General features: G+C 46.2%; 1 long non-coding RNA gene across 14 annotated transcripts in view; it reads right to left on the reverse strand.

The window, feature by feature from the left end:
- Positions 1-14,296, reverse strand: part of LOC137312847 (uncharacterized) — a 161,256-nt gene that overhangs the window by 41,796 nt on the left and 105,164 nt on the right. For 13 of the 14 annotated variants that reach the window (XR_010960837.1, XR_010960836.1, XR_010960835.1 and 10 more), the window contains one exon: positions 998-1,163. The exons of the other annotated variant lie outside the window; for it this stretch is intronic. This is a non-coding gene — a long non-coding RNA (uncharacterized lncRNA). The remainder of the gene's footprint in view (positions 1-997; positions 1,164-14,296) is intronic. 14 annotated transcript variants of the gene reach the window in all.

Below are 14,296 nucleotides of genomic sequence, written 5' to 3' on the forward strand. Positions count from 1 at the left end.
CCAGAGGATTGGGAACAGTTTTGAACGGAGCAAAAAATGGTCAAGAGTTTGATTAAGAGGGAAAATAGAGAATGAGAGTGAACTATCTGGGAACATAAAAGCGGACTGTAAAAACTTCGACAAACGGGAATATTGTATTGAGATAGACGATCAGCCATGATCATATTGAATGGTGGAGCAGGCTCGAAGGGCCGAATGGCTTACTCCTGCTCATCTTTTCCATGTTTCTATGACTCGGAGGCCGAGATTTCCACCTTCAGCAGGTGGTGTCAGATCGACCGTCCGTGACACACCCTGTCACATTTTCACTTCCATTTACTTCGATACCATTAAAAGTAATTGACAGAATATTATGGGCTGATTGCATGCAATTTCCTAAAGTGCTCTCCCGGGGAGTGACGCTCCAGCGCAAGCTCCACTGCCCGGATTGTGAGTCCGCTGAAGGCAGAATTAACCCCCGGTGATGAATGGGGGAGAACAAAACCCCGCACGGCCTCGGTTTCGCGCTACCCACTGTTTGTTTGATTAGTTTCCGTGTTCGGTCTTAGGCATTTCAACCATTTTAACATTTTTGTTCTTGAAATGTCTCTCATTTACTCCGCAGAAATTTTTGTCATCTCTCAATTCCTCAATATCCTGAAATAGATTCCACGTCAGTGAAAGCATGAAATTCCCTCTAACTCGGGAATTAGAGGGAATTTGTCGCCTCCGTTCTGTCCTTTTCCCAGTTCCACTAAAACTGTTTCACTTTGTTTTCAGTCCACACTATAGTTATACCTGAACCGTTACCCTGTCCTTTGTCCAGATACTGACCGATCCGCTGGGTGTTTCACCTCTTCCTTTCATTGTTTCAGATTCACAATAACTGCAGTTTGACCCATTTCTTTCCAGTTTGGTCTGTTTCTCTTCTGTTCCCTTCTCTGATTCTAAGATCTGATATCTTGTTAGTTTTGTGATGTTTAAATAATCCAAACTCATCCTGTCCCCTCCCACTTACCCGATGTTCTTGTCCACTGAAATGCCTCTCGTATGTTGTCAACGAACTGACTCCGTCCACCCCTTCGTCAACTTCCTGTTCTAGTCTGTCCCGGTAGAATTTCTTAAACTGGATCAGTTGGTAACCGGCAGACTTTGTCCAGAACTCAGTGATCGCAGTGTTCGGTCTGTGAACAACAATGGAGAAAAATACACATTATCGACCTTCCATCCGCGCGGCTACATTTGCCCTTAAACGAAACGACTGACGCCTCCTGTGAGCCACGTTATCAAATACCTTCTGAAAAACCATATATGCCGCATGTGTTACAATACATTGACCTATATCGTCACGTCTCAACAAGGCTGTCTCAAATTTGTCAAATACAATGTCAAATGTCTACAGTTAATCCGTTCTCACCTTCTCCGAATTTGAAATGCTCACTAATTACGTGTCTGTTTCAAAGGGATGCGCTTTCATTCCCTGATCATTCTGTGTTTGTTTGAAAGGGGTTTGCTGTCAGTCCCGGATCTTTCTGTGTCTGTTTAAAAGGGCTGTGCTGTCAGTCTCGGATCACTCTGTGCCTGTTTGAAATGGGTGTGCTGTCAGTCCCGGATCATTCTGTGCCTGATTAAAATGGGTGTGCTGTCAGTCTCAGATCAGAGAATCAAGTTGCTGTGCAGAGCCTGAACCCATAGACGTCTCGATCACACTGGAGATCACAACCAACTGAGATGAACTGGGGCATAAAAAGCTTTCAATGAATGAAAAAAATAGTTCAAACAGGAAGTATTGACCCAATACAGAAATACGGAGATCAGTGGAGCCTGTTGCTAAGGCAAAGCAGTTATGAAGGGAGATTTTAATTTTCATACAGACTGGGACACGGAGGCAATACATTTCTGGAATGCATCTTGGACAGTTTTCTGAAACAATGTCATGGAACTGAGAGGTTACACATGTCAGGAAAGAGAGAACAAGCTGAGGCTCTTTTCTCTCGAAAAGAGAAGAATGAGGAGTGACGTGATGGAGGTTTTTAAGATTAATGATGTGTTTGTTAGGGTAGATCTGGAGAAGATGTTTCCACTTGAAGGGGAGACCAGAACCAAGGGTCATTATTATAAGATAGTCACTGATAAATCGAATTGAATCGAATAATGAATTCAGTGAAAACGTCTTTTCCCAGAGACTGGTGAGAATGTTTAACTCGCTACCACAAAGGGTAGTTGAGAAGAATCGCACAGATGCATTTAAGGGGAATCTGGATAAACACATGAGAGAGAAAGAACATAAGAACATAAAAAATGGGAGCAGGAGGAGGCCATCCGGCCCCTCGATCCGGCTCCACCATTCAATCAGATCTTGGCTGATCTTCTACCTCAACTCCACATTCCCGCCCGACCCACAAATCCCTTGATTCCCCTAAGCCCAAAAATCTATCAATTCCAGCCTTGAATATACTCAACGACTGAGCATCCACAGACCTCTGGATGGAGAATTCCAAAGATTCACATCCCTCTGAGTGAATAAATTCCTCCTCATCTCAGTCTTACATGGCCGACCCCTTATCTGAAGACTATTTCCTCTTGTTCTAGACTCGACAGCCAGGGGAAACAATCTCTCCGGATCTATCCTGTCAAGCCCCCTCAGAATCTTATATTCTGTTTTATATGTTTCAATGAGATGGCAGAGGAATAGATGGACATGTTGATGGTGTTAGATGAAGATGGATAGGCGTGGGGTGTTTTATAGAATAAACACCGGCATGGACCTTGTGGTGTGAATGGCCTGTTTCTGAGCTGTGCAGTCCACGGAATACTGGAACCTTAGCCTTCATTCGGCCCGTCATGCCTGTGCTAGCTTTTTGAAAGAACTGCCCAATTTAGTCCGACATCCCAGCGATTTCCCCATCACCCTGCAAATTATTCCTCTTCAATGACATGTCCAATTGCCTTTTGAAAGTGCATATGGAATGTGGTTTCACCGTTTTTTTAGGTATTGCACTCAATCTCATAATAAACCTCGGTGAAAAAATGTTTCTTCATTTCCCATCGAGATATGTTGCCAATTATTTTTTATCTCACAGATGAGCGGTAGGGAGAGAGAGAGAGAGAGAGAGTAGAGGGCGTGAGAAAGACAGAGTAGAAGGAGACAGAGAGGGTACAGACAGAGAAAGTAGGAGAAAGAGGAGAGTAACTTGAGGAAGAGAGTTAGAGCGAGAGTGGAAGGAGACAGAGAGAGTACAGAGAGAGCACGAGAGACAGAGATAGAGAGAGAGGAGAGTAGGGTGAGAAAGAGAGAAACAGAGAGAATAGAAGAAGACAGAGAGGGTAGAGGGGTAGAGAGGAAGAGAGGATGAGACAGAGACAAGAGGAAGAAGGAGAACACAAAAAGAGAAATAGAGTCAAAGGGGAAGACAGTGAATGACCACGGAGAGAGTGAGAGAGAACGACAGAGGGACAGAGAGAGGGAGAGAAACAGACAGAAAGAGAAACAGGGTAGAGACGGACGGAGAGAGGGAGAGACAGGGACAGAGCGAGTGATAGAGACTGGTCAGAGAGAGAGAGAGTCGAGTGTGTGTGTCTGTGAGAGAGAGAGAGAGAGAGAGAGAACAAGGATCACAGCATCACAGGGCGTTGGAATCACTGAGAATGGGGGAAGGCAGTGATCTCTGGAGAAGGCCCAGGCTTCATCAAAGTCTCTGTTGGTAGATCTCACCCGGTGTGCGACTGACACCCACACACAGAGAATGGGAGAGAGAAGAGGGAGCTTAACTCTCCATCTCACGCGTGCGGTACCTGCCTTGGGAGTGTTTAACGGGACACTCTGGAGGGGCTTTCACTCCCTATCTAATCCGTGCTGTACCTGTCCTGCGAGTTTTTGATGGGACAGTGTCTTGGGGCCTTGACTCTGTATCTAACCTTTGCTGCACCTCCACTGGGAGTAGTTGATGGGACACTCTGGAAGGGTTTTCACTCCGTATCTAATCCGTGCTGTACCTGTGCTGGGCGTGTTTAATGGGACAGTGTAGAGAGGGAATTTCTCTGTATCTAAACTGTGCTGTGCCTGCCATGGGAGTGTTTGATGGGTCAGTGTGGTGGGGGATTTACTCTGTATCTAACCTGTGCTGTGCCTGCCAGGGGAGTGTTTGATGGGAGAATGTAGAGCGGGCTGCACTCTGTATCTAACCCGTGCTCTTTCTAACTTGTGAACAGTTCAGACTGAAGTGGTTGATATTCCTCATGCCTCTCATTCCGAAGCATTAAACACTGTGACAGTGTTTTATTTTGCTCCGCCCTGTTATTATAAAACTCTCTCTGTTCACCTCAGAAGTTTCTGCCTCTCGCATGGATCCGTGTTCCACCGGCAGATGCCCCACGGGTCAGCGCTGAGTGTGGTTATTGTACCATGGGGTGTATCACTGCCAGTCCACATCATGTGCTCATAATGTGGACTGGCAGTGATACACCCAACGACTCCATCCCTCTCCCTGGCGAACGTCTGGTGCAGAAACAGACCATTCACAAACCTCGACTTACGATTTGACCCAGAGCTGAAATTCCGACCACATATTCTATCCATCACCAAGTCCGCCTACTTCCATCTCTGTATCTCGACCGTCTCGCTCACGTCTCTTCTCACCTATTGCTGAAACCCTTGTCCGTGCCTTTGTTACCTCGAGACTGGACTATTCCAATGCTCTTCTGGCCAAACTCCCACCTTCCACCCTTCAGTAACATCAGCTCATCCAAAATTCAGCTGCCCGTATCCAAATTCGCACAAAGTCCTGTTCAATCATCACCCCCTGTGTTCGCATTGGCTCCCGGTCCGGCAACGCCTCGATTTTAAAATTCTCATCGTTGTGTTCAAATCCTTCCACGGCCACCGATCCCCCTATCTCTGTAATCTCCCCCAAGACTACAACCCCATCCTCCCCCACTGAGGTTTCTGCACTCCTCCCATTCTGGCCTCTCGCGCATTCCCGAATTCCTGCACTGCACCATTGGTGGCTGTTACTTCAGCTGCCTGGTCCATAAGCTCTGGAATTTCCTGCCTCTGATTCACTCTCCTCCTTTGTGACGCTACTTAAAAAGCAGCTTCTCACGATATCCCTCAATCCACAACTGCCAACCTTCTCCCCATATCACTAAACCCCACCTACTCGCATTCTCCCCATTACCTTAATCCCCAACTGCGAACCTTCTCCCCAATCGCTGAACCCGACCTACCCACCGTCTCAACATATCCCTCAATCCCTACCTACCCAGCTTCCCACCTTCCAACCATATCCCTCAACCCCCAACTAGCAACCTTCTCCCTACATTTCCTAATTCCAACCTACCCATTTTCTGCCCATATTCCTTAATCTCACCGATCCATCTTCTCCCCATATTGCTCACTCTCACCTACCAACCTTCTCCCCTTATCCCTCATTCCCACCTACACACCTTCTCAAGAGTTCAGAACATACTCCTTTCATTAAGGTGTGTTTGGAGACTGAGAATCACTCCCAGGAGTATTCCAGTTTCTGAAGGGGTTTAAAGAGCTAATTTTTTCATGATACTCAAACTTTCATTCAAACTTTGAATCAACTCCCACACTCACCTGGTTGACTTAAATGCGCTATGAAATATGGCCTCGGTATCAGACAGGCGCACCCAGCCCAGACGGGCCTGCAAAGTACTTCTCACTAACGTCTGTGAACTGGTGCCAAAGTTGGGAGATCTGCCCCACAGACTCGTCAAGCAGTAACCTGACATAATCATTATGAGCCGAGGCTCAGTCGGTAGCATCTCTCCTCAGAGTCAGAAGGTCGTGCGCTCGGACCCCACACACACCAGAGACTTGTGCATCTTAATCCAGGCCGACAATTTCCTGTGCCAGTACTGTGGGAGCGCTGCACGCTCAGAGGGTCAGTGCTGAGGGAATGATGCACTGTCAGTGGAGCAGTACTGAAGAAGCGCCACAAGGTCGGTGGGTCAGTATTGAGGGAGTGTTGCACTTTCGGAAGGTCACTACTGAGAGAGCGCTGCAGTTTTGGAAGGTCAGTACTGAGGGAGGGCTGAACTCTTTGAAGTTTCGTCATTTGGATGAGATGTTAAACCGAGTGCGCTCATCTCAGTCTTAAATGGCCGACCCCTTATCTGGGGAATGGGGAATGCCTATTGCCCATTGGACTAGATTCGCCAGTCAGTGGAGTCACCATCTATCCTGTCAAGTCCATCAGAATACTATATGTTTCTATGAGATGAGAAAGGAATAGGATATGTTGATGGGGTTAGATGAAGAAGGTTGGTGGGAGGCTCGTGTGGAACATAAACCCCGGCATGTATCTATTGTGCCGAATGGCCCGTTTCTCAGCTGTACAGTCTAAGTATTTCTGGAATCTTAGCATATATTGGGCCCGTCATTCCCGTGCTGGTTCTTTGAAAGAACTCCCCAATTTAGTCCTACACCCCAGATTTTGCCCCATAACCCTGCAAATTAGTCCGCTTCAATGATATGCCCACTTTCCTTTTGAAAGTGCCTGTGGAATGTGGTTCCACCGCTCTTTCAGGAAATGCATTCCAAATCATAACAAACCTCAGTGAAAAAAATGTGTCCAAATTTCCCCGAGATCTTTTGCCAATTATGTTATTATCACAGAGGAGAAATAGAGAGAGAGAATATTGGGCTGAAGAAAGAGAGAATGCAGAGAGAGACAGAACGATTATAGTGAGAGAGAAAGCAGGAGAGAGAGAGAGAGAGAGAGATACAGAAAATAAGGTGAGAAAGAGAGAGAGAGTAGAGAGGCAGCGGCAGAGGACAGGATGAGACAGGGTAAGAGAGAGAGAAGGTGAGCACAAGAAGAGAAACTGAGACAGAGGGGAAGACAGAGAACGATAAGGGGGATAAGGAGAGAGACCGACACTGGGCCAGAGAGATAAAAAAAAGTCAGAGAGAGTGAAAAAAAACGGGGGAGACAAACAGAGAGAGTGAAAATTAGCTCAGTTGGTTAGATATTAATACCACAAAGGGCGCAGGTTTGATCCATGTCAGGGCCACGAACGTTTTTATATTGAGGCGCAGTATCTTCTCTTTATTTTAGACTGTGAGCGAATTATAAATGCAAAGTTCGGAAGGAAATTCACTCAGAACAGAGCATCGGAGAAGCATTTTCATGTTGGTGCTGTCTGTCCTGGATCATACCGTGCCTGTTTAAAATGAGTATGCTCTCAATCCAGGATCATCCTGTGTCTGTTTATAAGGGGTGTGCTGTCAGTCCCGGATCATTCTGCGTCTGTTTAAAAGGGGTGTGCTGTCAGTCCAGGATCATCCTGTGCCAGTTTTAAAGGGGTGTGCTGTCAGTCCCGGATCATTCTGCGTCTGTTTAAAGGGGATGTGCTGTCACTCCAGGATCATCCTGTGCCAGTTTTAAAGGGGTGTGCTGTCAGTCCCGGATCATTCTGTGTCTGCTTTAAAGGGGTGTGCTGTCAGTCCTGGATCATTCTGTGCCTGTTTTAAAGGGGTGTGCTGTCAGTCCCGGATCATTCTGCGTCTGATTATAAGGGGAGTGCTGTCAGTCCCGGATCATTCTGTGTCTGTTTTAAAGGGATGTGCTGTCAGTCCCGCATCATTCTGTGTCTGTTTTACTGGGATGTGCTGTCAGTCCCGCATCATTATGTGACTGTTTATAAGGGGTGTGCTGTCAGTCCACGATCATACTGTGTCTGTTTTAAAGGGGTGTTCTGTCTGTCCTGGATCATAGACTCAAGTTACTGTTCAGAGAATGAAATCGTAGACGGCTCGATCCCACTGGAGATCACAACCCACTGAGGGGAACTGGGGCATGAAAAGCTTTCAATTAATGAAACAAATACTTCAAACAGGAAGAATTGAGCCCCCACAGAAATACGGAGATCAGAGAGCCTGTAGCTAAGGCAAAGCAGTTATGAACGGAGATTTGAATTTTCCCATTGTCTGCGTTATACTGCATCTCGGACAGTTTACTGAAACAATATCATAGAACGGGGAGCATATAACTATCACGAAAGAGAGAACAAGCTTGAAAAGAAAAGACTGAGGAGTGACCTGATAGAAGTCTTTAAGTGTAATGACAGGTTTGATGGGGCAGACGGAGAGAATATGATTTCACCCGCGAGTGAGAGCAGACCTCGGGGTTATAAAACGAAGCTAGTCACTGATAAATCCAATATTAATTCAGGAGAAACTCCTTTACCCAGGGAGTGGTGAGAGTGAGAAACTGGCTACCACAAGTGAGCTGAGGCGACGAGCAAAGATGCTGTTAAGATTAAGCTTGATAAACACACGAGGGAAAAGGGAATAGAAGGATATGTTGATTGGGTTCGATGAAGAAGCATGAAAGGAGGATCATCTGCAGCATAAGCAACGGCATGGACTCTTTGGGACGAATGGCTTGTTTCTGTGCTGTACAGTGTATGTAGGGGGTAAGAGAAAGAGAGAGAGTAAAGGGAGAAAGAGAGAGTAGAGGGAGAGAGAGAGAACACGAGAGAGACAGGCAGAGACAGACAGAGAAAGATATAGAGTTTGAGGAACAGAATATCGAGAAAGAGAGGAGGGATAAGTAAATAGATACAGAAGAAGATGTTTTGGAAATGCCTGTGAGCTCTTGGCAGCTGAACAATAGCCACTTGTTGCTGCTTCAATGGATTTGCTCCAAGAATAATTTCGACAAAAACAGCAATTTGTATATTAACATCAATCGGACTGAGAGACTGGAACAGACATCGAAGGAATGGAGAATGAGCGAGAATGGGTGAAGCCATTGATCTCTGGGAAAGGCCCAGGCTCCATCCCGGTCTCCGTTCGTTGATATCACCCGGTGTGGGATTGAGACCCACACACAGAGCATGGGAGAGTGCAGTGGGACTTTTACTCTGTATCTAACCTGTGTTGTAACTGCCCCGGGAGTGTTTGAAGGTACAGTGTAAAGGGAGCTTTACTCTGTATCTAACCGTTGTTGGACCTGCCCTGGGACGGTTTGATGGAAAAGTGCAGAGGGAGATTGAAACTGTTACTAACCCCAACTTCACCTGCCCTTGGGGTGCTTGATGTGACATTGCAGATGGAGCTTTACTCTATATCTGACCCATTTTATACCTGTCCTGGGAACACTTTAAACTCAGGTGGTTGGCATTTCCCATGCCTCATTTTCCAAAGCATTAATTCCGTGACAGTGTCTCTGTTGGTGAGCCCTGTTATTACAAAAATCCTTCTGATCACACCGGAAGGTTCTGTCTCTCACTGGTGTTCGGTTACTCGAGCAGTTCCTTCACAGGTCAGTGCTGAGTGTGGCAATTGGATCATCGTGTGGGGAGGGGGGCATCATTCCCATGGCCCACTATTGTGCAGACACAGAGAAAGGAGATCGTAGTCCAGACACTGAGAATGCAGATCAGAACAGATATTGAAAGAGGGGATCATAGCCCAGACACTGAGAGAGGCGATCACTGACCAGACAGTGAGAGGGGATCACAGTCCAGACACTGAGAGAGGCGATCACAGTCCAGAAACTAAGAGAGGCGATCAGAGTCCAAATACTGCGAGGGTATTACAGTCCAGACACTGAGAGAGATCAAAGTCCCGACACTGAGAGAGTGGATCACAGTCCAGCCATGAGAGAGGAGATCACAGTGCATACACTGAGAATATCAGGAGCAATTTTTTTTTAAAAATGCACTCAAGGGTTATAATCTCTGGATTATTACCTGAGCCAGGTGCAAATAGTCGGAGGGATAAGCAGATTTGGGAGGAGAACACATCGATGAAGGAGTCGTTCCATTTCGTGGGACACATTCACCTGTACGAGGACAGGATGGAACTGTACCTTTGGGAGCGGCACCACCTGACCCGGGCGGGGACCAGGATCCCAGCGCTCAGGTTAAATCGGGCTTTAAACGAGTAAATGGGGGTTCGGGCTCAGTTTGAAAGTAATATAAATAACAATTCTAGAACAAAAGGGAAGAGACTATCGTCAGAAATTATGCTTTAGGCACTGCAGGTAAAGGAAAAATTGAAAGATGTAAAGTAATTAAATCGGGAGGGAGAAACAAGGAAAGTGTGAGAAATAAAATATTACAATATGGGTAGGGTGTGTGGCCCAAATAAGCGTTCATTATAGAAACGCTTGGAGTATAAGCAACAAATTGAATGAAATGTGGGCACAAATTCAACCGACAGGGTACGAAATGGTAGCCATTACTGAGGCATGGCTGCACAACAGTCAGGAATGGGAACTGAATATACCAGGTTGTAATGTCTATAGGAAGGATAGGAGAACTGGTAGAGGGGGAGGAGTATCCTGAGTGATTAAGTATGAATTTACTTCATTGATAAGAGAGGATGTAACGAGAGGTAAGCAGGCAGTGGAAACTTTATTGGATGAATTAGGAAATAGAAAAGGAATTAAGACCAAAGTGGGAGTTGTGTATGGACCCTCCTGTAGCAGCTGTGAAGCGGCAGAATGTATAAATGCGGAGATTAGACAAGCAGTGTGTTTGTCAAGGGGATAGATTTTAACTTTCTTATAGATTGGGATAAACAGACGAGCTCATGTCAGAAAGGTAACGAATATCTGGAGTAAGTTCAGGAAAGATTTCTGCAACAATATATCCGAGGACCAACAAGGGGGCAGGCCATACTGGAATTATCAATGAATAATGGGGCAGATTAGTTAATAGCCTAAAGGTGCATGAACATTTATCTAAATTGGAAAACTGCACATGTCACTCCACTATTTAAGAAAGGTGACAGAAGGAAACCAGGGAATTATGGACCAGATCGCCAAACATCTGTTTCGAGAAATTACTCGAGTCTCTAATTAAGGATAGTGACTGAACACCTTGAACATTTTCAGCTGATCGAAAGAGCCAGCATGGATTTTGTTTTGAAGAGGTGATGAAAGTAGTGGACAGGGGAATGCCTATGGAGTTTGTTTCAATGGACTTCCAAAAGTCATTCGATAAAATGACTCAGTAGAGACTGTTCGCTAAAGTTGAAGCTGGTCGAATTGAGGGGAAATGATTGACCTGGATAGGAAATTGGCTGAGCGGCAGGAGACATTGGGACAGAAATCGCTACGAGCGGCGAGGCAACGCTCTCTGCAGCTCTTGAGAATAAAATGAACAAAACTACTGACTGTCGGCTCTGTGGCGATCAATTGCTAGAATTCGAACTTCACAAAAATTGTGCACGATCAACCCAGCCTCTGAGCAGCGTGATTTGCTGCGCAGCTGGAAAGGTGTGTGAGGAGAAGACACGCCCAAAAATCGGTAAGGACGAGTCGTCCCGCCAACAGAATCAGGCTGCATTGCTGAAACAATCAAGCAGACTTCATTCCTTTCAAGTTAGCATTCTGTGTGGCATTGTAATTTTTTTTAAAAATCAAAAAACAAAGAAATAATCGAATTAAATTAAAGAGACAGAAGGGAAAAGTTTTAAAAATTAATATTGCAGTTTTAATTGTTCTTCAATAACCAAAAACTAATAAAATAAAGAGTAACATGAGAGTCCACGTTTTTAAAAAGTTAATCTTCACTTGTTTTGCAGTCATTAGAACTTACCGAGCTGTTAAAACTCAGTTTGGACATTGTATTTACCAGATGGATACCTGGACTTCAAGGGTTAGACAATGAAGTGAGATTACACAAACTAGGGTTGCATTCTCTGGAATTTTGAAGATTAAGGGGAGATTTGTTCGAAGTTTTCAAGACATTAATGGGAGCTGATAGGGTAGATAGAGATAAACTATGTCCGCTGTTTGGGGAGTCCAGCACTAGTGGTCTCAGCCTGAAAATTAGAGCCAGAACTTTCAGGAGTGAAGTTATGAAACATTTCTACACGCAAAGGGTGGGAGATGTTTGGAACTCTCTTCTGCAAACGGAAGTCGATGTTCGCTCAATTGTCAATTTTAAATCTGAGGTTGTTAGATTTTTGTTAACTCTGTTAATATTGTGTTGAAGGCGGGCGAATGACGTTCAGTCAGACATCCGCCATGATGCCAATGAATGGCGTAACAGGCTCGAGGGATCAAATGACCGACTCCTGTTCCGACGTACCTGGTCAATGTCATCACCCACCACAATCTTCAACAGTCGGCGCTGCTAACCAGCAGTGACAGAGCAATGAGAGACAGAGAAAGCGGCAAGAGAAAGAGAGACATGAGCAAAACGGTTGATAAATGGTGAGAGGGAGGGAGAGAGAAAAATGAAGACATCGACATATAGTTCGGGAGAGTGAACGAGAGATACAGACAGGTGACAAAGAGAGATAGAAACAGAGAGGAGAGAGCAAGAGATAGAGAGAAATAGGAGAGCCCGAAAGAGAGACAGACAGAGAGGTAGCGACGAGGATAGAGGGAGAGACGAGGACAGAGGGAGAGAAAGCTGAGGGAAAGAGAGAGAGAGACGCAGAGGGAGACGGAGAGAGAGAGAGAGAGAGACGAATGGCGGGGGGAGAGCGATGGAGAGGGAGACAGAGGGATAGTGATAGAAAGGCAGAGAATCAGCAGAGAGAGAGAGAGACAGAATTATAGAGACAGAGAGATGGTGGGGGAGAAAGAATGAAAGATACAAACAGAGGGAGAAACGGTCAGAGAGAGAGGGCGGAGGGAGGAAGAAAGAGAGGGAGAGACGGAGATGGATCAATGAGTGTAGATGGAGGGAGACAGAGAGAGAGAGAGAGAGAGAGTAGAGACAGAGAGAGGACGGTGCATGTAGAGAGACGGGGAATGAAAGAAAGTGGAGGCTGAGTGACTGGGAAAGAGAGAACCTGAGGGAAAGAGTCAGAGGGATGGGGATGGGATAGAGGGTGTAGTGGCAGACAGTGTAGTGGCACAGACTGTAGTGCACAGATTGTAGCGGCACAGAGTGTCGTGGCAGAGACAAAGAGAACGAGTAAAAGGGAAGCTTGAAATTGAAGGTGAGATATATAGAAAGGGAGAGAGTTAGTGACTGAGAGAGGTGGAGACGAGAGGTGGAGAGGGAGAGAGATGGAAAGTAGAGGCAGAGAGTGGGGAGAGAGTGAATAACGAAAGAGGATGACACAGTGCAGAGGCAGAGAGACACCGAGAGAGAAAATGAGGAGGTGGCGGAGTGACAGAGAGACAGGCAGACAGACTGTGAGAATCTGAATAATACAGACAGAGAGATAGTGGGGGCGATGGAGAAAGAAAGAGACAGGCAGATGGAGAAACAGACAGAAAGAGAAAGAAAAAGCGGAGACAGAGAAACGGAAGACAAATAGTGAGAGATGGGGATGAGTCAGAGACAGAGAGATTGAGTGAGAGAGACAGAGAGAGAGAGAGAGGAATGGGGAGAGACATGGAGTAGACGGTGAGAGCGAGTACAGAGCGAGGAGAGTGCGACATACAGAGAGAGAGAGGCCGAGAGAGAGAGAGAGGGAGAGAGGAAGGGGTGAGATAGCGAGCAGAGGGAGAGTACGAGCAGAGAGCGAGGAGGGTGAGACACAGAGAGAGAGTGAGGGGACCAGGGAGAGGGACAGGGAAAGAGAGAGAGACCCCGACCGACCGATCTTCTCCCCATTTCACTCAACACAACCACCCAAACCTTCTCACAATATCCCTCAACAAAACGTATCACCTTCTCACCATATCCATCAACCCCACCTACCGAATGTCTGCCCACATCACTCAACCCCACCAATACACATTCACACAATATCCATCAATACCCACCAACTCACATTCTCCACATTTCCCTCAAACTCCACCTAATCACCTTCTCCACATATACCTGACACACGGCTACCCAACTTCTCTCCATATCCCGCATTCTTTCCTACATCCTTCTCCCAAGATCACTGTAAACCACCTAACCAGTTTCTCACAATATCTCTCAATCATAACCTACCCCCTTTATTCATATTTCCCACAATCACACTTAACCATCTCCTCACCATATCCGTCCACCACACCGACCACTTTCTCCCCATATTCCTCAATCCCCACCTACACACCTTCTCCACATATCACTCAACCACACCGACCCACCGTCATACAAATTCCCACAATTCCCAACGACCAATCTCCCCCCCCCATATCCCTCATTGCCCACCGACCTATCTTACTCCCATATCCCGAAATCCCAACCTACCCACATTCTCTCCTTATTCCTCAATCCCACCTACACACCTTCTCACCCTATCCCTCAAACCCCAGATACCCAAATTCTCACCATATCCCTCAGTACAACCTAACCAACTCCCAATAACACTCAAATCACAGCTACATCAACTCTCCCCGTAACACTCAACCCCAACTGCCCACATTCTCACAACATC

The sequence above is a fragment of the Heptranchias perlo genome, unplaced genomic scaffold (assembly GCF_035084215.1).
Source record: "Heptranchias perlo isolate sHepPer1 unplaced genomic scaffold, sHepPer1.hap1 HAP1_SCAFFOLD_44, whole genome shotgun sequence".
NCBI lineage: Eukaryota > Metazoa > Chordata > Chondrichthyes > Hexanchiformes > Hexanchidae > Heptranchias > Heptranchias perlo.